General features: G+C 46.3%; 1 pseudogene; it reads left to right on the forward strand.

Moving 5' to 3' along the window:
• LOC135535214 (cell surface A33 antigen-like) overlaps nucleotides 1-14,164 on the forward strand; it is a 15,757-nt pseudogene extending 1,593 nt beyond the window's left edge.

A 14,164-nucleotide genomic window follows, 5' to 3' on the forward strand; every position in this document is an offset into this window, starting at 1 on the left:
CCCTAACCCTAGTAGATAACCCTAGTAGCTAACCCTAATCCTAGTCGCTAACGATAACCCTAGTAGCTAACCCTAATCCTAGTAGCTAACCCTAGTAGCTAACCCTAACCCTAGTAGATAACCCTAGTAGCTAACCCTAACCCTAGTAGCTAACCCTAGTAGCTAACCCTAACCCTAGTAGCTAACCCTAACCCTAACACTAGTAGATAACCCTAGTAGCTAACCCTAACACTAGTAGATAACCCTAGGAGATAACCCTAGTAGCTAACCCTAACCCTAGTAGATAACCCTAGTAGCTAACCCTAACCCTAGTAGATAACCCTAGTAGCTAACCCTAACCCTAGTAGATAACCCTAGTAGCTAACCCTAACACTAGTAGATAACCCTAGTAGCTAACCCTAACACTAGTAGATAACCCTAGTAGCTAACCCTAACACTAGTAGATAACCCTAGTAGATAACCCTAACCCTAGTAGATTACCCTAGTAGATAACCCTAGTAGCTAACCCTAACACTAGTAGATAACCCTAGTAGATAACCCTAATCCTAGTAGATAACCCTAGTAGATAACCCTAACCCTAGTAGATAACCCTAATCCTAGTAGATAACCCTAGTAGCTAACCCTAACACTAGTAGATAACCCTAGTAGATAACCCTAATCCTAGTAGATAACCCTAGTAGATAACCCTAACCCTAGTAGATAACCCTAACCCTAGTAGATAACCCTAACCCTAGTAGATAACCCTAATCCTAGTAGATAACCCTAGTAGATAACCCTAATCCTAGTAGATAACCCTAATCCTAGTAGATAACCCTAGTAGCTAACCCTAGTAGCTAACCCTAAACCTGGTAGCTAACCCTAAACCTAGTAGCTAACCCTAGTAGCTAACCCTAATCCTAGTAGCTAACCCTAGTATCTAACCCTAACCCTAGTAACCCTAACCCTAACCCTAGTAGATAACCCTAGTATCTAACCCTAACCCTAGTAGATAACCCTAGTATCTAACCCTAACCCTAGTAGATAACCCTAGTAGCTAACCCTAATCCTAGTCGCTAACCCTAACCCTAGTAGATAACCCTAGTATCTAACCCTAACCCTAGTAGATAACCCTAGTAGCTAACCCTAATCCTAGTAGATAACCCTAGTAGATAACCCTAATCCTAGTAGATAACCCTAATCCTAGTAGATAACCCTAGTAGCTAACCCTAACCTGGTAGCTAACCCTAAACCTAGTAGCTAACCCTAGTAGCTAACCCTAATCCTAGTAGCTAACCCTAACCCCTAACCCTAGTAGATAACCCTAGTATCTAATAACCCTAGTAGATAACCCTAATCTAACTAGTAGATAACCCTAGTAGCTAACCCTAATCCTAGTCGCTAACCCTAACCCTAGTAGATAACCCTAGTATCTAACCCTAACCCTAGTAGATAACCCTAGTAGCTAACCCTAATCCTAGTAGATAACCCTAGTAGCTAACCCTAACCCTAGTAGATAACCCTAGTAGCTAACCCTAACCCTAGTAGATAACCCAAGTAAGCTAACCCTAGTAGCTAACCCTAAACCTAGTAGCTAACCCTAAACCTAGACGATAACCCTAGTAGCTAACCCTAACCCTAGTAGATAACCCTAGTAGCTAACCCTAACCCTAGTAGATAACCCTAGTAGATAACCCTAGTAGATAAGCCTAACCCTAGTAGATAACCCTAGTAGATAAGCCTAACCCTAGTAGATAACCCTAGTAGATAACCCTAATAGCTAACCCTAATCCTAGTAGCTAACCCTAGTAGCTAACCCTAGTAGCTAACCCTAACCCTAACCCTAGTAGCTAACCCTAATCCTAGTAGATAACCCTAGTAGCTAACCCTAATCCTAAACCTAGTAGATAACCCTAGTAGCTAACCCTAAGCCCCTAACCCTAGATAACCCTAGTAGCTAACCCTAACACTAGTAGATAACCCTAGTAGATAACCCTAATCCTAGTAGATAACCCTAGTAGATAACCCTAACCCTAGTAGATAACCCTAGTAGATAACCCTAGTAGCTAACCCTAAACCTAGTAGCTAACCCTAGTAGCTAACCCTAACCCTAGTAGCTAACCCTAGTATCTAACCCTAACCCTAGTAGATAACCCTAGTATCTAACCCTAACCCTAGTAGATAACCCTAGTATCTAACCCTAACCCTAGTAGATAACCCTAGTAGCTAACCCTAATCCTAGTCGCTAACCCTAACCCTAGTAGATAACACTAGTAGATAACCCTAGTAGATAACCCTAATCCTAGTAGATAACCCTAGTAGATAACCCTAATCCTAGTAGATAACCCTAGTAGATAACCCTAATCCTAGTAGATAACCCTAGTAGATAACCCTAATCCTAGTAGATAACCCTAGTAGATAACCCTAGTAGCTAACCCTAGTAGCTAACCCTAGTAGCTAACCCTAAACCTGGTAGCTAACCCTAAACCTAGTAGCTAACCCTAGTAGCTAACCCTAATCCTAGTAGCTAACCCTAGTATCTAACCCTAACCCTAGTAGATAACCCTAGTATCTAACCCTAACCCTAGTAGATAACCCTAGTATCTAACCCTAACCCTAGTAGATAACCCTAGTATCTAACCCTAACCCTAGTAGATAACCCTAGTAGCTAACCCTAATCCTAGTAGATAACCCTAGTAGCTAACCCTAACCCTAGTAGATAACCCTAGTAGCTAACCCTAACCCTAGTAGATAACCCTAGTAAGCTAACCCTAGTAGCTAACCCTAAACCTAGTAGCTAACCCTAAACCTAGACGATAACCCTAGTAGCTAACCCTAGTAGCTAACCCTAGTAGCTAACCCTAACCCTAGTAGATAACCCTAGTAGCTAACCCTAACCCTAGTAGATAACCCTAGTAGATAACCCTAGTAGATAAGCCTAACCCTAGTAGATAACCCTAGTAGATAAGCCTAACCCTAGTAGATAACCCTAGTAGATAACCCTAATAGCTAACCCTAATCCTAGTAGCTAACCCTAGTAGCTAACCCTAGTAGCTAACCTAACCCTAACCCTAGTAGCTAACCCTAATCCTAGTAGATAACCCTAGTAGCTAACCCTAAACCTGGTAGCTAACCCTAAACCTAGTAGATAACCCTAGTAGCTAACCCTAGTAGCTAACCCTAACCCTAGTAGCTAACCCTAGTAGCTAACCCTAACCCTAGTAGCTAACCCTAGTAGCTAACCCTAACCCTAGTAGCTAACCCTAAACCTAGTAGATAACCCTAGTAGCTAACCCTAATCCTAGTAGATAACCCTAGTAGCTAACCCTAACCCTAGTAGATAACCCTAGTAGCTAACCCTAACCCTAGTAGATAACCCTAGTAAGCTAACCCTAGTAGCTAACTCTAAACCTAGTAGCTAACCCTAAACCTAGACGATAACCCTAGTAGCTAACCCTAGTAGCTAACCCTAACCCTAGTAGATAACCCTAGTAGCTAACCCTAACCCTAGTAGATAACCCTAGTAGATAACCCTAGTAGATAAGCCTAACCCTAGTAGATAACCCTAGTAGATAAGCCTAACCCTAGTAGATAACCCTAGTAGATAACCCTAATCCTAGTAGCTAACCCTAGTAGCTAACCCTAGTAGCTAACCCTAACCCTAACCCTAGTAGCTAACCCTAATCCTAGTAGATAACCCTAGTAGCTAACCCTAAACCTAGTAGATAACCCTAGTAGCTAACCCTAGTAGCTAACCCTAACCCTAGTAGCTAACCCTAGTAGCTAACCCTAACCCTAGTAGCTAACCCTAGTAGCTAACCCTAACCCTAACCCTAGTAGCTAACCCTAACTCTAGTAGATAACCCTAGTAGCGAACCCTAACCCTAGTAGATAACCCTAGTAGCTAACCCTAACCCTAGTAGCTAACCCTAACCCTAGTAGATAACCCTAGTAGCTAACCCTAAACCTAGTAGCTAACCCTAAAACTAGACGATAACCCTAGTAGCTAACCCTAACCCTAGTAGCTAACCCTAGTAGCTAACCCTAACCCTAGTAGCTAACCCTAACCCTAGTAGCTAACCCTAACCCTAGTAGATAACCCTAGTAGATAACCCTAGTAGATAACCCTAGTAGATAACCCTAGTAGATAACCCTAGTAGATAAGCCTAACCCTAGTAGATAAGCCTAACCCTAGTAGATAACCCTAGTAGCTAACCCTAATAGCTAACCCTAATCCTAGTAGCTAACCCTAGTAGCTAACCCTAACCCTAGTAGCTAACCCTAAACCTAGTAGCTAACCCTAGTAGCTTACCCTAAACCTAGTAGCTAACCCTAACCCTAGTAGCTAACCCTAGTAGCTAACCCTAACCCTAGTAGCTAACCCTAACCCTAGTAGCTAAACCTAGTAGCTAACCCTAGTAGCTAACCCTAACCCTAGTTGCTAACCCTAGTAGCTAACCCTAAACCTAGTAGCTAACCCTAGTAGCTAACCCTAAACCTAGTAGCTAACCCTAGTAGCTAACCCTAACCCTAGTAGATAACCCTAACCCTAGTAGCTAACCCTAACCCTAGTAGCTAACCCTAACCCTAGTAGCTAACCCTAACCCTAGTAGATAACCCTAGTAGATAACCCTAGTAGATAAGCCTAACCCTAGTAGATAACCCTAGTAGCTAACCCTAATAGCTAACCCTAATCCTAGTAGCTAACCCTAGTAGCTAACCCTAACCCTAACCCTAGTAGCTAACCCTAAACCTAGTAGCTAACCCTAGTAGCTTACCCTAAACCTAGTAGCTAACCCTAACCCTAGTAGCTAACCCTAGTAGCTAACCCTAACCCTAGTAGCTAACCCTAACCCTAGTAGCTAAACCTAGTAGCTAACCCTAGTAGCTAACCCTAACCCTAGTTGCTAACCCTAGTAGCTAACCCTAAACCTAGTAGATAACCCTAGTAGCTAACCCTAAACCTAGTAGCTAACCCTAGTAGCTAACCCTAACCCTAGTTGCTAACCCTAGTAGCTAACCCTAAACCTAGTAGATAACCCTAGTAGCTAACCCTAAACCTAGTAGCTAACCCTAGTAGCTAACCCTAACCCTAGTAGATAACCCTAACCCTAGTAGCTAACCCTAACCCTAGTAGCTAACCCTAACCCTAGTAGCTAACCCTGACCTTAAATTCAGAGTTAATGCCTAAACTTAACCTTAAACACTTATAAACTTGACATTTGAGAAACATGGATGAAGCTGTAATTCTGATAGATAGGGCTAATAGTTAGAGAGTGCTGGATGACACAGGCCGGAGAGGAGAGGTGCCCAACCCTAAACACTTTGCATTCCCACTGGGGGACAACAGGGGCCTATAAGCCTCCATGTGAATCCATGTGAAAACTCATGCTTTTTATTTTTCCAGTCATGTAAATCTTGCTATAATATTTCTATAATAGTGTACGTCGGTGTGGTTAGAATGTCCGCCCTGAGATTGGAAGATTGGGAGTTTGATATCTGGCTGTGTAAAGACTGTAATGGGAGCATTGAGGTGATTGGGGGTAAGGCCCTGCGATAGGCAAGTGTCCTCTCCAAGGGTTGTACTTGTACTTCAAGCTGCCTCGTGGAAACAGTCCTGTCTTGCACAAGCCAAGGCTTTGTGCAAGGCTTCTCACTCCCTTACTTACTGTCAGTGGGTGTAACCCGTCCTTTAGTTTCTAAAGCCCTGTCATAACGGAGGACAACATAATGAGACTCTCTATGACATTACCTGTGTGGGTTTATATTGCTGCAGTTTGAGGCTTTCCTCTGTAAACCAGCACACCCTTATCTAAAATGACTGCTAAACCTAGATTCCAGAATTCCATTAATCCACATACCCTGGCTGCAATTCTGAGTGCAATGTCTCACCAACTTCACCATTATAGATGTAATGTGTACTATCTCATAAACCCTACGCCCATGTGTTTTAATACTCTAGCAAAGTTTAAATGCGCCCACCAGAAGGCAATGCTATTCGATGTAATTCCTGCCCTAGAGTGGAAATGTTTGTTTAAATTCCACCTCCGAAGAATGACGCAGGCTATTTATTCGCATTTGGGAAGTGGGGGGGGGCGTAAAGAAGGCTGTGGTGAAATAAATGGGGAACTGAGAGCTGTCAGTGTAGCTAGCATGCTAACCTTATCTAGCTAGCTACTGTTGTGTCGTTGTTGTTTTATTTTACGACTCCTTATTCAATAAGATGAACCGCTGGCGAGCCTGGTTCTGGAGCTGGATTTGTCAGAAGCATTTAGGGAAAACTTCACCCCAGATTGAAACCACTATATTTGACTTCGTCATCTATTGTTCTCTCCAAAGTGTTGGCATCTTACGTAAGAGAGAGGTTTTTCTACATTGTAATGAACATGGTGCAACCTTGTGTTGGCAGGCTTCGGCCGCAGTACAGCAGTAAAGCCAAGTCGGCCCGTGCTGATGGTTCTCACAGGGGAAGTGAAGTGATGGGCTACAATGACTTCATGATGCACGTCTCAAATGACATGTAACGACAGAATGGATAAACCTGTTTCTTTAATTATCTTTTGCTGGTGCATGTTCAATGTAGCAATAAGGTACGAGGAGGTGTCTTATATGCCCAACTCCATGTTGTTTTTCGTGCATGGACACAGCCCTTAGCCGTGGTATATTGGCCAAACACCACAAACCCCCGAGGTGCCTTATTGCTATTATAAACTAGTTACAGAACCAACGTAATTAGAGAAGTAAAATGACATGTTTCAGCATTCAGGGCTGGAACCATCCAGTTTATAATATAGGATAGACGCTTGTGGTTTCTAGCTGCACCAATCGGAGCAGTGAAGCGTGTCGTCGTGAAGCAACACTTTAGTGGTCAAAACCATTCAGGAACTGACCATTTTATAAATGGTATAATTGCATATCTCTCACTCTCTCGCTATAATATATACTATTTTAATACGGATCATTTTCTGGAAAACATGAACAGTGGAGGTGCAAAAACTTTAGTTCCTCCCTGTTTTAGGTGGCCAGGTGTATGTTTTCGGAGAAAAGCTGCTTGGCTCAGGTGGCCAGGTGTATGTTACGGAGAAAAGCTGCTTGGTTCAGGTGGCCAGGTTTATGTTACGGAGAAAAGCTGCTTGGCTCAGGTGGCCAGGTGTATGTTACGGAGAAAAGCTGCTTGGCTCAGGTGGCCAGGTGTATGTTACGGAGAAAAGCTGCTTGGCTCAGGTGGCCAGGTGTATGTTACGGAGAAAAGCTGCTTGGCTCAGGTGGCCAGGTGTATGTTACGGAGAAAAGCTGCTTGGCTCAGGTGGCCAGGTGTATGTTACGGAGAAAAGCTGCTTGGCTCAGGTGGCCAGGTGTATGTTACGGAGAAAAGCTGCTTGGCTCAGGTGGCCAGGTGTATGTTACGGAGAAAAGCTGCTTGGCTCAGGTGGCCAGGTGTATGTTACGGAGAAAAGCTGCTTGGCTCAGGTGGCCAGGTGTATGCTACGGAGAAAAGCTGCTTGGTTCAGGTGGCCAGGTTTATGTTACGGAGAAAAGCTGCTTGGCTCAGGTGGCCAGGTGTATGTTACGGAGAAAAGCTGCTTGGCTCAGGTGGCCAGGTGTATGTTACGGAGAAAAGCTGCTTGGCTCAGGTGGCCAGGTGTATGTTACGGAGAAAAGCTGCTTGGCTCAGGTGGCCAGGTGTATGTTACGGAGAAAAGCTGCTTGGCTCAGGTGGCCAGGTGTATGTTACGGAGAAAAGCTGCTTGGTTCAGGTGGCCAGGTGTATGTTACGGAGAAAAGCTGCTTGGCTCTGGTGGCCAGGTGTATGTTACGGAGAAAAGCTGCTTGGCTCTGGTGGCCAGGTGTATGTTACGGAGAAAAGCTGCTTGGCTCTGGTGGCCAGGTGTATGTTACGGAAAAAGCTGCTTGGCTCAGGTTGTATGTTACAGAAAAGCTGTTGGCTCAGGTGGCCAGGTGTATGTTACGGAGCTGCTTGGCTCAGGTGGCCAGGTGTATGTTAAGAAAAGCTGCTTGGCTCAGGTGGCCAGGTGTTGTTACGGAGAAAAGCTGCTTGGTTCAGGTGGCCAGGTGTATGTTACGGAGAAAAGCTGCTTGGCTCTGGTGGCCAGGTGTATGTTACGGAGAAAAGCTGCTTGGCTCAGGTGGCCAGGTGTATGTTACGGAGAAAAGCTGCTTGGCTCTGGTGGCCAGGTGTATGTTACGGAGAAAAGCTGCTTGGCTCAGGTGGCCAGGTGTATGTTACGGAGAAAAGCTGCTTGGCTCTGGTGGCCAGGTGTATGTTACGGAGAAAAGCTGCTTGGCTCAGGTGGCCAGGTGTGTGTTACGGAGAAAAGCTGCTTGGCTCAGGTGGCCAGGTGTATGCTACGGAGAAAAGCTGCTTGGTTCAGGTGGCCAGGTGTATGCTACGGAGAAAAGCTGCTTGGCTCAGGTGACCAGGTGTATGCTACGGAGGAAGAACTTTGCAGATGTTTCTGATTAATATACAATGCCATGCTGTTGGGTGGTTACATTGAAATAAAATAAAAGCGCTGAAAATAAATGTAGACTGGAAAGTATTAGCATGTTATGTCTATTGGGGAAACACAGCGCTGACACGGAAAATATCCAATGTCCCCACTTCGGATTTCCCACTTCATGCCCAAATATATCATACTTTGAATAAAACAATGACTTCTTGAATTATTGTGCAACATCATGGGAATCGTCTTTCAGCTCTTGTGGTACTTTAAGGTTCCTTTGAGTTGGTGGCAGCTCATTTGCCATTAGTTTTAGTGTTACAAAGCACTTCATTGTAACAGTGTTCGCCTCCTACAGCTCTATAGGTCAGTGCCTGTGAAACCTGACTTCCTGTTTCTTCCTGTCTGTCTCTCTCTGTCCCAGTCGTGTCCATGACTGTTGCTTTACAGGTGTCCATCCCTCAGCGGTCCTATGAGTTCGCCAGGGGAGACAACATCATTATACCATGCAGCTTCAAACCCAAGAACCCAATCAACAATCTGGTCGTCATATCCTGGTTGGCTGAAGCAGACAAACCCGGAGAGCCAGAAGTAATAAACCAACCAGAAATCACTCTGATCAGCTCTGACCACATTCAGTGGGTTTAAACTATTGATCCCCTTGATAAAGATGAGCAATGATTGGGACATTTTTATACTACAGTTGTGCAGAGAATGTGATTTGACTTATTAACAAGTAATTCATTTTTTCCCCCAAGAAGTTAGTGGTCAAAATTAACACCCTTAAATATTGTTATAAATATTGTAGTTTTTGGGTCCCATATTCTGTACGGACAGAATGACTACATCTGGTTTGTTGGATGCATTTGCAGTTAGTTTTTCAGATTATTTTGTGCCCAATCGAAATGAATGGTAAATAATGTATCGTGTCATTTTGGAGTCACTTTTATCTTAAAATAAGAATAGAAAATGTTTCTGAACAAATCTACATTAACGTGGATGCTTCCATGATTATGGATAATCCTGCATGAATGGTGAATAAGGATGAGTGAGAAAGTTAGAGGATCAAAGATCATACCCCCAAGACAGCCTAAACTCTCAACGTTACCAATAACAGGGGAGGTTAGCATTGGTGTTTGCATGTTGTTGTTGACATTGGTGTTTCCATGTTGTTGTTGACATTGTTGTTTCCAGGTGTCCGTCCTTACCTCCTACTCTACTGGTGACGTGGACATCAGTGACCGGTATGAAGGAAGAGCTTCCCTGGAGCAGGACCTAGCTAAAGGAGTAGCCAACCTGAAGCTCTCCTCCATCGGTCTCCAGGACAACCGACAATTCGAGTGTCGGGTCGCCATCCCCAAGGATGACAAGGGTCAGCTGGCTGACACCACCCGTCTGGTGGTCCTGGGTAAAAAAACAAAAAAACAATGACTCCCGTAGAATATTCCATAATAAACCGTAGAATTTAGCTTCAATCCGCTTTATTCCATAATAAACCGTAGAAATCCGTAAAGTGTCGATGATTACTGTTTAACTTAACATTGCAAAAAAAATATTGTGTCCACAGTGGCTCCCTCTGTGCCTGTCTGTAAGATCGATGGGAAGGCAGAGTACTTCCAGAACATCAATCTCACCTGCCAGTCTGAAGAGGGCTCTCCTCTTCCTACCTACAAGTGGCAGGGCTACGACGTCAGAAACACGCCCCGAGCACCTGCACCCAGGACAACAGACAGTATGTAGTGTCTGTGTGTGCCTGTTAATCTTCAGTTGATATGACCTTGACTCCTGACCTTGACTCCTGATCTTGACCATGACTCCTGATCTTGACCATGACTCCTGATCTTGACTATGACCTTGACTCCTGACCTTGACTCCTGACCTTGACTCCTGATCTTGACTATGACCATGACTCCTGACCTTGACTCCTGACCTTGACTCCTGATCTTGACTATGACCATGACTCCTGACCTTGACTCCTGACCTTGACTCCTGACCTTGACTCATGACCTTGACTATGACCTTGACTCCTGACCTTGACTCCTGACCTTGACTATGACCTTGACTCCTGACCTGACCAACAGTTGTCTCTGTCTCTTCCAGAGGATGGTGTCCTGTCTCTCTTCAACCTCACCATGGAATCCTCAGGATACTATGTCTGTACCTCCACTAATAAGATCCGCAGCGCCAAATGCAACCTGACGCTGTCCGTCATGCCACGTGAGTGCACAATACGAGACTGTGTTAGCCTGCTGAGCTAAAGCTTAGGCATTATCTCTGGGAGCTAACACAAATGTTCAGATCTGAGGCAATGTAACCATCACATGAGGATGGTCCTGTAACAGGATACACACAGACACATTTTATCAATAGACATTTCTCTCCTCCTCTCATGCTCCTCCTCTCATGCTGCTCCTCTCATGCTCATCCTCTCCTCTCATGCTCCTCCTCTCCTCTCATGCTCATCCTCTCCTCTCATGCTCCTCCTCTCCTCTCATGCTCCTCCTCTCCTCTCCGACCCGACTCTCCTCCTCACCTCGCATCTCCTCTCCACTCCTCCTCTTCACTTCTCGCCACCTACTCCTCGCCCCTCCTCCTCCTCGCCCCTCCTCCTCTTTGCCCCTCTTCCTCCTCTCCGCTTCGCCTCTTCTCTCCGCTTCGCCTCTCCTCTCCACTTCGCCTCTCCTCTCCACTCCACTTTGCCTCTCCTCTCCACTTTGCCTCTCCTCTCCACTTTGCCTCTCCTCTCCACTTTGCCTCTCCTCTCCACTTTGCCTCTCCTCTCCACTTTGCCTCTCCTCTCCACTTTGCCTCTCCTCTCCACTTTGCCTCTCCTCTCCACTTTGCCTCTCCTCTCCTCTCCCTCTCCACTTCGCCCTCTCCTCCCACTTTGCCTCTCCTCTCCACTTTGCCTCTCCTCCTCTCCTCTCCACTTCGCCTGCCTCTCCTCTCCACTTTGCCTCTCCTCTCCACTTTCTCCTCTCCACTTCGCCTCTCCTCTCCACTTTGCCTCTCCTCTCCACTTTGCCTCTCCTCCACTCCCTCTCCACTTTGCCTCTCCTCTCACCTCCCTCTTTGCCTCTCCTCTCCTCTCCGCCTCTCCACTTTGCCTCCACTTCCTCTCCACTTTGCCTCTCCTCTCCTCTCCACTTTGCCTCTCCTCTCCACTTCTCCTCTCCGCTCCCACTTTGCCTCTCCTCTCCACTTTGCCTCTCCTCTCCACTTCGCCTCTCCCACTTTGCCTCTCCTCTCCACTTTGCCTCTCCTCTCCCACTTCTGCCTCTCCTCCGCCTCCACTTCGCCTCTCCTCTCCACTTCGCCTCTCCTCTCCACTTCTCCTCTCCACTCGCCTCTCCTCTCCACTTCGCCTCTCCTCTCCACTTTGCCTCTCCTCTCCACTTCGCCTCTCCTCTCCACTTCTCCTCTCCACTTCACCTCTCCTCTCTGCCTCTCCTCTCCACTTCGCCTCTCCTCTCCACTTCACCTCTCCTCTCCACTTCGCCACTTTGCTTCTCCTCTCCACTCTCCTCTCCACTTCACCTCACCACTTTGCCTCTCCTCTCCACCCTCTCCTCTCCACTCTCTCACCTCTCCTCTCCACTCTCTCCACTCTCCCTCTCCACTTCTCTTCTCCACTCTCTTCTCACTTCTCCTCTCCACTTCACACCAACTCTCCTCGCCTCATCTCTTCTCACGTCACCAACTCTCCTCTCCTCTCCTCTTCCCCCCTCTTCTTTTCTCACCTCTCCTCACCTCTCCTCTCCTCACCTCTTTTCCTCTCCTCTTCCACTTCTCATCCATCTTCCTCATCTCATCTCTTTTCCTCTCTTCACCCTCTCTCCTCCTCATCTCACCTCACCTCTTCACCCTCTCTCCTCCTCATCTCACCTCTCCTCTTCACCACCTCTCTCTCCTGTAGCGTCTATGACCCTGGGTTCAACAGCGGGTATCATTGGCGGCGTTGTAGTTGGTGTTCTGGTGCTGCTCATCATCCTCATCTACTGCTGCTGCTGCAGAAAGAAGAAGGACAAAGCAGAGGAGTACGTTATGGGGTATGTATGGTCTGCCACACACACACACACACCATGAGAGCTGAGATGGTGAGAACAGACAGTGTGCTGAGTCTCCTGTCCACTGATATGTCCTCAGGGTTCCAGAGGGGGAGGAGTTCCACGACGACAAACCCGTGGTGAACGGCGAGGTTCGACAGACGCGCAGCAAGGAAGGCGACGATGAAGACCACCCACCCAAGATCGTGGACCGTCGCGACCAGTACAAGGAACGCAGTGAGAAGGACTACGATGACCGCCGCAGCGACTACGGTGACCGCCGCAGCGACTACGGTGACCGCCGCAGCGACTACGATGACCGCCGCAGCGACTACGGTGACCGCCGCAGCGACTACGGTGACCGCCGCAGCGACTGGTGACCGCCGCAGCGACTGCGGTGACCGCCGCAGCGACTGCGGTGACCGCCGCAGCGACTGCGGTGACCGCCGCGAGCGCCACGATGACCGCCGCGAGCGCCACGATGACCGCAGGGACCAGGACGACCGCTACTCTGACCGCCGTGACCGGTACGACCGTGATCGTGTTTACGATGAACGCAGTGACGGCGGCGATACAGTGATCGTTATGATGAGCCCTACGATGATCGTGACAGACCTCCCAGCGTACCGGCCAATAAACCTGCTAAGCATTCTAAAAATAGAATAGATTAGAACCACTTAATGTTTACCGCAACTTGTGTTTGGAATGGTTGAAAATATAATGAATATTATAAACATAGTAGCTGCTGTAGGTCAGGCTTCACAAAGGGCCTAGCTACCAGGCTGAACTCGGTCACATCAACAACAGGACGACAGTAACACAACAAAGTAAGAGGCTGTAGATCAGGGATCATCATAGATTCAGCTGTCGGATGGTGTTTTTCCTTCAGCAGAAGTTCAGAGGACCGGAACATAATTATAAATCATTTGTAGACGGCAAATTGACTGCAAGAAACCCAAACGGATGTAATATTTAACAAATGTATAATAAATTAGGACCTTGCTTACATTTGTATACCCTCACATATATATACATTTGTATACCCTCACATATATATATACATTTGTATACCCTCACATATATATCGCTCTTATGTGTGGGAATACTTGAACAAAATGAAAATCACTTGGTGCTGATTTCCTGGTGTTTGTACAGTCTTTTATGTTTAACAATAGCAATTCTACAACAACAACAAAAATTATATATAATAATTTCTGGGTTGAGAAAAGTTGGGGGGGGGGGGCAAATAAAAGGGTCTGTCAGTTGGGGAACCCTGCTAGAGACCATGCCGACGAGAGGTGGAGCGGCGTTGTCACTGTCATCTATGGCCTTCAATGTGGAGTATCACTGTCATCTATGGCCTTCAATGTGGAGTATCACTGTCATCTATGGCCTTCAATGTGGAGTATCACTGTCATCTATGTAAAGGCCTTCAATGTGGAGTATCACTGTCATCTATGGCCTTCAATGTGGAGTATCACTGTCATCTATGGCCTTCAATGTGGAGTATCACTGTCATCTATGTATAGGCCTTCAATGTGGAGTATCACTGTCATCTATGGCCTTCAATGTGGAGTATCACTGTCATCTATGGCCTTCAATGTGGAGTATCACTGTCATCTATGTAAAGGCCTTCAATGTGGAGTATCACTGTCATCTATGTAAAGGCCTTCAATGTGG

Source organism: Oncorhynchus masou, unplaced genomic scaffold (assembly GCF_036934945.1).
Source record: "Oncorhynchus masou masou isolate Uvic2021 unplaced genomic scaffold, UVic_Omas_1.1 unplaced_scaffold_461, whole genome shotgun sequence".
Lineage (NCBI taxonomy): Eukaryota > Metazoa > Chordata > Actinopteri > Salmoniformes > Salmonidae > Oncorhynchus > Oncorhynchus masou.